At 37.1% G+C, this 10,355-nt stretch overlaps 1 protein-coding gene across 1 annotated transcript in view; it reads right to left on the bottom strand.

The window, feature by feature from the left end:
* LOC123782474 (uncharacterized) overlaps nucleotides 1–10,355 on the bottom strand; it is a 604,024-nt gene that overhangs the window by 68,581 nt on the left and 525,088 nt on the right. The gene's annotated exons all lie outside the window — the stretch shown is intronic.

Raw genomic sequence — 10,355 nt, forward strand, 5'->3', positions numbered from 1 at the left:
ATTAGATGGTAATAAATGACCTTTCCCCAACAATAGCTAGCCCTCTCAAGGTCCTGGAAACCTTGCTTCCAAAATGCCTTAGAGACTTATGCTATCCCGAACCCCCTCCCAACCTGTGGCTATATAATGGGCCACTCCTCAGGACCCCAGTGCAGCTCTTTCTGCCCACGGGTCCTGTCCCTGTGCTTTAATAAACCACCATTTTGCACCAAAGATGTCTCAAGAATTCTTTCTTGGTTATTGGCTCTGGACTGAACCCCACCCCACCCCATCTCACCCATATCCCACAATCTCATCAATATGATGATTTTGTCTCACGAAGTTTTCATGGGTAATTGTTAAGAACAAATATGTTGAACAAATTAAGTTTTGTAGGTAAACTTTTAAATAGTTCCAAAATATTTGCTAACCTAAAACTTTGCAGTTTTGCTAGATTAAGTGATATATTGGGTTGAATTTATTGGATACCTATGTCTTTTCCAAACAAGATAAAATACCAAACTATTGATTCAAACATAGATTTATGTACTTGTGTTGTATCACAGAAAAACTAAAGATAAATTCGGGTCTGTTAGATGTTTTATGCATTACTGAATGATCATACTACAAAAAAGCACGTTTCCAAAAATTTTTAGATTTATTCATAAATTCGCAAATTTAAAAAAATGCTGCCTACTACTTAGTTTTTACTAGAAATTAAGGTTTCTAAGCATTAAGGATTATAATAAATGCAATTAAAACTATTGGAAATACTAAGGGAAGCAACTCTGTATGCAAGAGAAGAGATATATTTTTGTTAAAGAAGATATGAGAAATGGGAATACATTTTTGTGGAAGGGAAAGTAAGTAATTTTGTCCTAAAATGAAACTGGGTGGGTACAGTGAAGGAAAACTTCAGATAAAATATAAATGAAAAAGTTGTAGAAAATTTGTGAAAAAAGAATCTTTAGGAAAGAATTTTATGAGTGGTCAGAACTAAGAATGAAATAAATGAAAAACATATTCCTGGAATATTCCAAAAGATTTGATAATTAGTTTATTTAATATGCAAAATATGTAGAAAATATTGCCAAATAATAAGCATTCTTTAGATTATGTTTATAAGATTGTGAATTATGTAGATAAAGTCCATTCTGTTTCTGCAAAAATGGCCCATCATCAGGTTTTTGCCATTCTAATGTTCTTGTGACATGCCAATAGTCTACTTCTGAAAACAAATTAATATATACAAATAATGGCTGTAAATTTAATAAACGGGGCTATGAGAAGCCCAAAACAGCCACTCGGTTCTTCCTGGATCCCTGACAAACCCCTTTTCAGTTTTTACCTTCCTTCACCCACAATAATACATTAAAAATGACTCAAATTATGAACAGACATTGGTGTAGAGATTTCTATAAGATTTTAAAACCTGAAACTGGCCCTTAGTAAGCTGCCATTTAGTATGAGTTATCAATATGTTGTTACTATATATATGAATTCTGGATGGGTCAGCCTTTCTTTGCTACAAAGCTGATGACCTTGCAGTAAAACAAAACAGAATGAAATTGTTAAAAAAAAAAAATTCCCACTTGGGGTGTATTTTCCATTATGTCCAGTGATCAAGGCACCCACTCCACTGGACAAATCAAAGATGCCTTAATAAAAACCTTCCAAAAGTCTTGAAATCCTATCAGTGTGCAATCTTCTATTGATCCACTGTTGTCTTGTGCTAGTATGAACTGCTTCTGTTAAGTGTCTAATGTTTATTCTCAGGCCTGTCATCAACCGGTTAAAAAAACCTTTTCTAAACTCATTCAAAAAAGCCTGTCCATCGGAGTCTACAGCCTGGTAACTTGGTATTTTAAAACATCAGAGAAAGACAGCCCGTGTACCATTAAAAGCAACCTTACCAAGTGCTTCTGACCACTGACAAGCTGCAAAACTAAAAGATACTAGAGACCTCTAAATCAAATTGACAAGGAAGAGAATTAACTAACACCAAGGTGTGGACTCCTTCCACCCAAGACACAAGATCAAGACTTCATACTTCAACAAAATATAACATCCTTTCTCTTTCTTTTCCTTTTCTTTTCTCTGGCATTGGCCTAAAAGGATGGTGACCTCATTAGTATCTCCCAGGCCATTGCTAAGCGAAAGTGACCTCTTTTATTTCAGGATAGAAAAAAAAATCTAACCGTGTGTCTAACTTTTCACAAGAAAAAAATAAGACATCTCATTGGTCACTCCCCTAAGTTCACACTGCTGAGTTAAAAAGGAAGCCTCTTTTGGTGGATCCCCGTTTCCCCTGTTAGGGATAAATGTAAATGAAGTTATGATCAAAAACTTCTTAATTCTTAAAATTATTACAAAATCATCTAAAAGCAATAACAGCCTAATAAAAATCCATAGTTTCTCTGTCCTAAGTTGTACTTAATCATAGAATAGCTCTTGGGTATCATTGAACTGAGCAAGGGGGTGTCTGTGCTGTGTCTAACTCCCTGCTGTGCCTGGATTAACACTTCTGGGGAAGTTAAATCTCAATTACATAGGAATAAGTCGCTTGGCTTAAAAAAAAAAATCAGGACATATAGATACCAAAGGAGCTATGAAAACTGAACTGTACTGGGGGAGATGAGGGAGTAGGAGGATGCTAAACTCACTTCATTTCACAGATATACCTAGATAACATACACATCAATGTAAAAAAAACATAGAAAATGTCTTGAAGACTGGCAGAACAGATTCTCCAAAGCTAAATATAGAAAGAGGCCACACTGAAGAGGGTACGGAGGGTCAGAGACTGGTGTGGAGCTAAATGGACCCTCAGGACTGTCCCTGGGAGGGAAAAATACCATGGATGTAAAGAGTAGAGATAAACAGAGCCTCGCACCAGCTCTACCACCAGGCAGAGGGAACCCACACAGAGAAGATGAATTCCCATAATATTTGGCTTTGAAAACCAGAGGAAACTAATTTCATGAATTCCTATGATCAGTGGGACTTAACCCCTGGAATTTTAAACATCAGTGGGCTCAGCTCTGGTAGAGCCTGTAGGCCAATAGGAACCTGAGTCTCCACCCTTGAAGAAACAGCACAACAAACACACCCACAAAGATACAGTATAGAAGAAGCATTTTGAAAAATGCCTGAGGTATAAGGGAGGGAGATTGGTTTACTAATCTCAGAGTGTGTGCTGGAGGGGCAGGGATCTTTGGGAGACTTCTTCAAGAGCAGAAGAGCTGGCAGTTGCCATTTCCTTCCCTAGTCCCCAAGCATAGACCCACGGACACCTGTAGGAATGAGTAGAGCTGGAATACTTTCTGCCTCACTTGCTAACAGCATGCCCCACCCCCATATTCTTCTGCAGATCTGCCCACTCCAACCCGGCTAGCCTTTGCAGTTTGGGGCACTTACAGGTCCTTCCTGCAGAAAACAGTGAGGAACATGCTGGCACTGTGTGTCTTGCCCCTACATTCCTGTGGATTCATCCCCTCCAGCCCTGCAGTAGGAGTTTTCTAAAGCAGCTCCCAGTTCCCTCCCCAAAGCAGATCTGTGTAAATCTTGCTAACATCTCTCTCTTCATCCCTGCATTTTTCTGCAGACCTGCCCCCTCCACTACACACTCGGAGTCCGTCCTAAGTGGTGCTACTAGCCAGGCAGTGTGCAAGGAGCCCCAACAGGGTACAGCACCAATCCAAAGTGACTCCTGCCCCAGAAAGAGGGGAAGATAACCATGAACACTAGTCTGACTACAACCCTAGTAGCAGGCTGAGGACATACCCCTGGCTTAGCTTCAGACCCTGGCCACCAATGAAAGATTCTCAGGGGACAACAAAGGGAAGCACTGCAGTTTGGTACTACTGCATCTCTGGCAAATGCCTCATGACTCAACCAAAGCGGCCCCACACTGCTCTACTAACAACACAGGGACAACATCTTGCCCATGACAGGCAATGAGAGCCGCTGGAAATGACTGGACTGAAGGCAAAGTGGTTCTGCCACAACAGTAGGGCATGCACAACACACCCAGTTGCCACTGCAGCACCGGGTTCTAGTGAACAGGGGACATTACACTGCAGGACACTATAAGACCTCTTCCTCTATAGGCCACTACTTTCAAGAGCAGGAGATATAGCTGACTTTCCTAACGCACAGAAACAGACACAGTGTTAGACAGAATGAGGAGACCAAGGAATATGTCCCAGATGAAAGAACAGGTCAAAATCACAGCAAGAGAGCTAAGGAAAGAGAGAATTTTAAGTAATGGTCATAAAGATAATCACTGGCCTTGAGAAAAGAGTGGAGGACCTCAGTGAGACCCTTAATAAAAAGAGAAAACATGAAGTACTAATCAGAGATAAAGATCTCAATAACTGAAATTAAAAAGACACTAGATGGAATACATGGTAGATTAGAGAAAGCAGAAGAGCAGATCAGTGACTTGGAGGACAGAGTAATACAAGACAATTAAGCTGATCAGGAAAGGGAAAATAATAAATGAAGATAGACTTAGGGAACACAGAGAAAACATCAAGTACACTAGCATTTGCATTATAGGGATGTTAGAAGGAGAAGAGAGAGAAAAGGAAGCAGAAAGTTTCTTTGAAGAAATCATGACTGAAAACTTCCCATATCTGGGGAAGGAAACAAATCCAGATTGAGGATACACAGAGAACTCAAACAAAATCAAACCAGGGAAGTCCACATCAAGTCATATAGTAATTTAAATTGTAAAAAGTGGTGATAAAGAATTTTAAAACAGCAAGAGAAAAAAGACAGTAACATGCAAAGAGAACCCCATAAGGCTATCAGCTGATTTTTCAGCAGAAACTTTCTATTTATTTATTTATTTAAAGATTTTATTTATTTATTTGACAGAGAGAGACAGCCAGCAAGAGAGGAAACACAAGCAGGGGGAGTGGGAGAGGAAGAAGCAGGCTTATAGCAGAGGAGCCTGATGTGGGGCTCGATCCCAGAATGCTGGGATCACGCTCTGAGCCGAAGGCAGACGCTTAACGACTGTGCCACCCAGGCGCCCCCCATCAGCAAAAACTTTTTAGGCCAGAAGAAAGTAGCATGGTATATTCAACCTGTTGAACAAAAACCCCCCTGCAGCCAACAATACTCTATACAGCAGGACTATCATTCAGAATAGAAGATAAAGAGCTTCTCAGACAAACAAAAGTTAAAGAAGTTTATGAACATTAAACCAGCACTACAAGAAATATTAAAGGGGACTCTGAGCAGAAAGGAAAGATCATAAGAAGAAAATTAGGAAGCACAAAAGCAATAAAAGTATATCTATAAAAATTAGTCAAGGGATTAACAAAATAAAAGGATGTAAAGTATGACAGCATACACCTAAAACATGAGGGGTGAGGAGTAAGAATGGGTACAAATTTAAGTGACAGTCAACTGAACATAGACTGCTATATGCAGAAGATGTTATGTACAAACCTAAGGGTAACTAAAAATAAAAAGTAATAGATATGCAAGAAATAAAGAGAAAGGAATGCAAGCCAACTTGTAGTGAGAGAAGAGAGCAAGGGAAGAAACGAATAGAGAAGAATGACAAAAAACTTAAAACAATTAACAAAATGGCAGTAAGTACATATTTATCACTAATTACTTTGAAAAAAAATAGTTACTTTGAATGTAAATGGACTAAATGCTCCAAAAGACACAGTGTGATCAAATGGATAAAAAAGCAAGACTCATCAATATACTGTCTACAAGGGACTAATTTTAGACCTAAAGACACAGGCAGATTAAAAATGAAGGGATGGAAAAGCAATTTTCATCCAAATAGAAGTGAAAAGAAAGCTGGGTTACAATACTTACATCAGACAAAATAGACTTTAAAACAAAGACTGTAAAAGAAAACAAAGAAGGACATTATATAGTCATAAAGGGAAAAATCCAACATGAATATTTAACAATTGTAAATATTTATACACCCAACATAGTAGCACTGAAATATATAAAACAGCTATTAACAAACATAAAGTAATCAACGGTAGTACGATACTACTAGGAGACTTTAACATCCCAGTACAATCAATGGCTAGACCATCCAAACAGAAAATCAAAAAGAAAACAGTGGCTTTGAATGACACATTGGACCACATGGATCTAATAGATATATTCAGAACATTCCATCCTAAAACAGACTACACATTCTTTTCAGGTGTACGTGGAACATCTCCAAAATAGAGCACATGTGAGGGCATAAAACAAGTCTAAACAAATTTAATAGATGGCAGTCATGCCATGCATCTTTTCTAACCACTGCTATGAAACTAGAAATTGACAACGAGAAAAAAAATCCAGAAAGAACAAAAATACATGGAGGTTAAACAACGTGCTACTAAAAAATAAATTTATCAATAAATCAAAGAAGAAATAAAAAAATACACAGAGACAAATGAACATGAAAATACAGTGGTCCAAAATCTTCGGGATGCAGCAAAAGCTGTTCTTAGAGGGAAGTATATAGCAATACAGTCCTACCCCAAGAATAAAAATTCAAATAACCTAACTTTCTACCTAAAGGAGCTAGAAAAGAACAAAATCCAAAACCAATAGGAGGAAGGAAATAATAAAGATTATGGCAGGAATAAACAAATTAGAAACAAACAAACAAAACAATGAAACGTAGAGCTGATTCTTGAAATGATCAACCAAATTGATAAACCTTTAGCTAGACTCATCAAAAAACAAAAACAGAGAAAGAAAAAGAGAGAAAGTACTCAAAATCAGAAATGAAAGGAGAAAGAATTATCGACACCATAGAAATACAAAGGTATAAGAGAATATTATGAAAAATCACATGCCAACAAATTGGACAACCTAGAAGAAATAGATAAGTTCATAGGAACATAACCTCCCAAAACTTAATCAGGAAGAAATAGAAAATTTGAACAGACTGATTATCAGCAATGAAATTGAATCAGTATTCAAAACATTCCCAACAAATGTCAAAGACCAGACAGTTTCATACATGAATTCGATTAAATATTTAAAGAAAAGTCAATGCCTATTCCTCTCAAACTATTCTGAAACACAGAATAGTTAGGAAAGCTTCCAAATTCATTCTATAAGACAAGCATTACCCTGATACCAAAACCACAGGAACTACAAAAAACAGAAAACAAAACAAACAAAAAAACCCCCCAAACTACAGGCCAGTATCTCTGATGAGCATAGATGGAAAAATCTTCAACAAATTAGCAAACCAAATTTAACAATACATTAAAAAAATCATTCACCATAATCAAGTGGGATTTATTCCTGGGATGTAAGGGTGGTTCAACATTTGAGAAATCAATCTACATCATACATCTCATCTATAAGGGATTAAACCATATGATCATTTCAGTAGATGCAGAATTAGTGTGTGACAAAGTACATCTATTCATGATAAAAATCCTCAACAAAATTTGTTTAGAGGGAACATATATTAACGTTAAATAAAGGCCATATATGAAAAACCCAGAGTGAACCTCATACTCAAGGGTAAACAGAAGTTTTCCCCTAAGTTCAGGAACAAGACAAGGATGCTCACTCTCACCACTTTTATTCAACATAATACTAGAAGTCCTAGCCACAGCAATCAGACAAGAGAAACAAAAGGCATTCAAATTGGTAAGGAAGATGTAAAACTTTCAGTATGTGCAGATGGCATGATACTATTTACTGAAAACCCTAAAGAATCCACCAAGAACCTTCTACAACTGATCAATGAATTCAGTAAAGTCACAAGATACAAAATAAATGTACAGAAATCTATTGCATTTCTATACACCAATAATGAACCAGAAAAAGAAATTAAGAAATCAATCCCATTTATAATTGCACCAGTAAGAATAAAGTACCTAGGAATAAACTTAACCATGGAAATGAAAGACCTGTACTCTGAAAATTATCAAATATTGATGAAAGAAAATGGCAACACAAATGAGTGGAAAGATATTTCATGCTCATGGATTGGGAGAATATTGTTAAGATGTGCATACTACCCAAAGCAATCTACATATTTAATGCAAACCCTATCAAAATACTAACAGCATTTAAAAAAAATTTTTTTTAAATTTTACTCATTTATTTGAGAGAGAGCAAGCACAAGCAGAGGAAAGAGGCAGAGAGAGAAGCAGCAGGGAGCCCGATGCGGGGTTCAATCCCAGGATCCTGGGATCTTGACGGGAGACAAAGGCAGACACTTAACCAACTGAGCCACCAGGTGCCCCAATACTAACAGCATTTTTTGTAAAATTAGAACAAATTATCCTAAAATTTGCTTGAAATCACAAAAGTCCCCCAAAAATCAAAACAATATTGAAAAAGAAGAATCAAATTGGAGCTATCGAAATCCCAGATTTTGAGATATACTACAAAGCTGTAGTAAGCAAAACATTATGGTACTGGCACAAAAATACATCCATCAATCAATGGAGCTGAATAGAGAGACCAGAAATAAAACCACAATTATAGGGTCAATTAATTTTTGACAAAGGAGGCAAGAATATGCAATGGGAAAAAGGCCATCTTTTCAACAAACGGTATTGGGAAAACTGGACAGCTACATGAAAAAGAATAAAACTGGACCACTTTCTTATACCACACACAAAAATAAACTCGAAATGGATTAAGGATCTAGAAGTGAGACCTGAAATCACAAAAATCCTAGGAGAGAGCACAGGCAGTAATTTCCCTGACATCAGCTGTAGCAACATTTTTCTAGATATGTCTCCTTAGGCAAGGGAAATAAAAACAAAAACGATTGGGATTATATCCAAATAAGAAGCTTCTGCACAGCAAATAAAATGGTCAACATAACTAAAAGACAACCTACTGAATGGGAGAAGATATTTGCAAATGATCTATCCAATAAAGTCTTAGTATCCCAAAAATACAAAGAACTTCTACAACTTAACACCCAAGAAATAAATAATCCAATTAAAAAAATGGGCTGAAGACATGAGCAGACATTTCTCCAAAGAAGACATACAGATCATGAACACACACACACACACACACACGAACAGATGTTCAATATCACTAATCATCAGAGAAATGCAATTCAAAAACCACAACGTAGTATCACCTCACACCTATCAGAATGGATGAAAAACAAAGTGCTGGTGAAGATGTGGAGAAAAAGGAGCCCTTGAATACTGCTGGTGGGACTGCAGACTGGTGCAGCCACTGAAAAACAATATAGACATTCCTCGAAAAATTAAAAAAAGAATTACCATATGATCCAGTAATTCCATTATCTGTTATTTACCCCAAAAATGCAAAGAACATTAATTCAGAAAGACACATGCTCCCTTATGTTTATAGCAGCATTGCTGACAATAGCCACATTATGGAAGCAACCCAAGTTTTGTTGGACAGATCAACGGATAAAGAAGATGTGTGTTTATGGTGTACATACACCCAGCATACACACACAATGGAATATTACTCAGCCATAGAAAGAATGAAATCTTTCCATTGGCAACAACACGGATACATCTAGAGGGTATAATGCTAAGTGAAATAAGCCAGTCAGAGAAAAACAATTACTATATGACTTCACTCATATGTGGAATTTAAGACAGAAAACAAAAGAAAGAAAAAAGACAAACCAAAAAAAACAGACTCTTAACTACAGAGAACTGATTGTCACCAGAGGTGGGTGGAGTGACAGGTGAAAAAAATGAAGGAGATTAAGAATACTGGTCAGTTACGAATTTTCTGGTCAGTGCCAGTGATGTAATCAGTCACATGAGCACTCTTCATCCCCCCCAAAGGAAGAGGAAATAATCTGCATGATAAGATCCCCCCCCCCCATTCTTTCCTCTAAAGGGGAATGACTGTGCCTGGAAAAAACCTGTTTTATACAACTTGCAGTGCCTCTCTACTTGCTAGATGAGGTGTTGTCCAATTCATTAATCATTAGATACCGCCAATTAGATCTTCAAATATATTGGTGGAATTCTCTTTGTTTTTAGTCCAGTTAATAAGGCTTATTCCTTAGTTCTCACTACAGATTAAGGTTTCTAAGGGTTAAGAATTCTAATATACGTAATTAAAACTACTAGGAATAACAAAGGAAATCTCAAAATGCCAGCAAAGTAGGATGTGTTTTCTAAGAGAAGGTAGGAGAAATGGAGATGTGCTGTGTGTGTGGGTGGGGGGGGGGTGTTTTGAGACGTGTTTCTTTTGAAAGTAATGTTTTCCTAAAGTGCGTCTGGTTTTTTAAGGAAAAACAACAACAACAACAACAAACAGGACAAAAATCAGAATGTAGGGGGAAAAAGTTGAGGAAGGATTGCACAAAAGTAATCTTTAAAAAGGAATTTTAATTTGTGGTCAAGCTCGCTAAGAAT

Source organism: Ursus americanus, chromosome 1 (genome assembly GCF_024610735.1).
Source record: "Ursus americanus isolate L20-20 chromosome 1, mUrsAme1.1.p, whole genome shotgun sequence".
NCBI lineage: Eukaryota > Metazoa > Chordata > Mammalia > Carnivora > Ursidae > Ursus > Ursus americanus.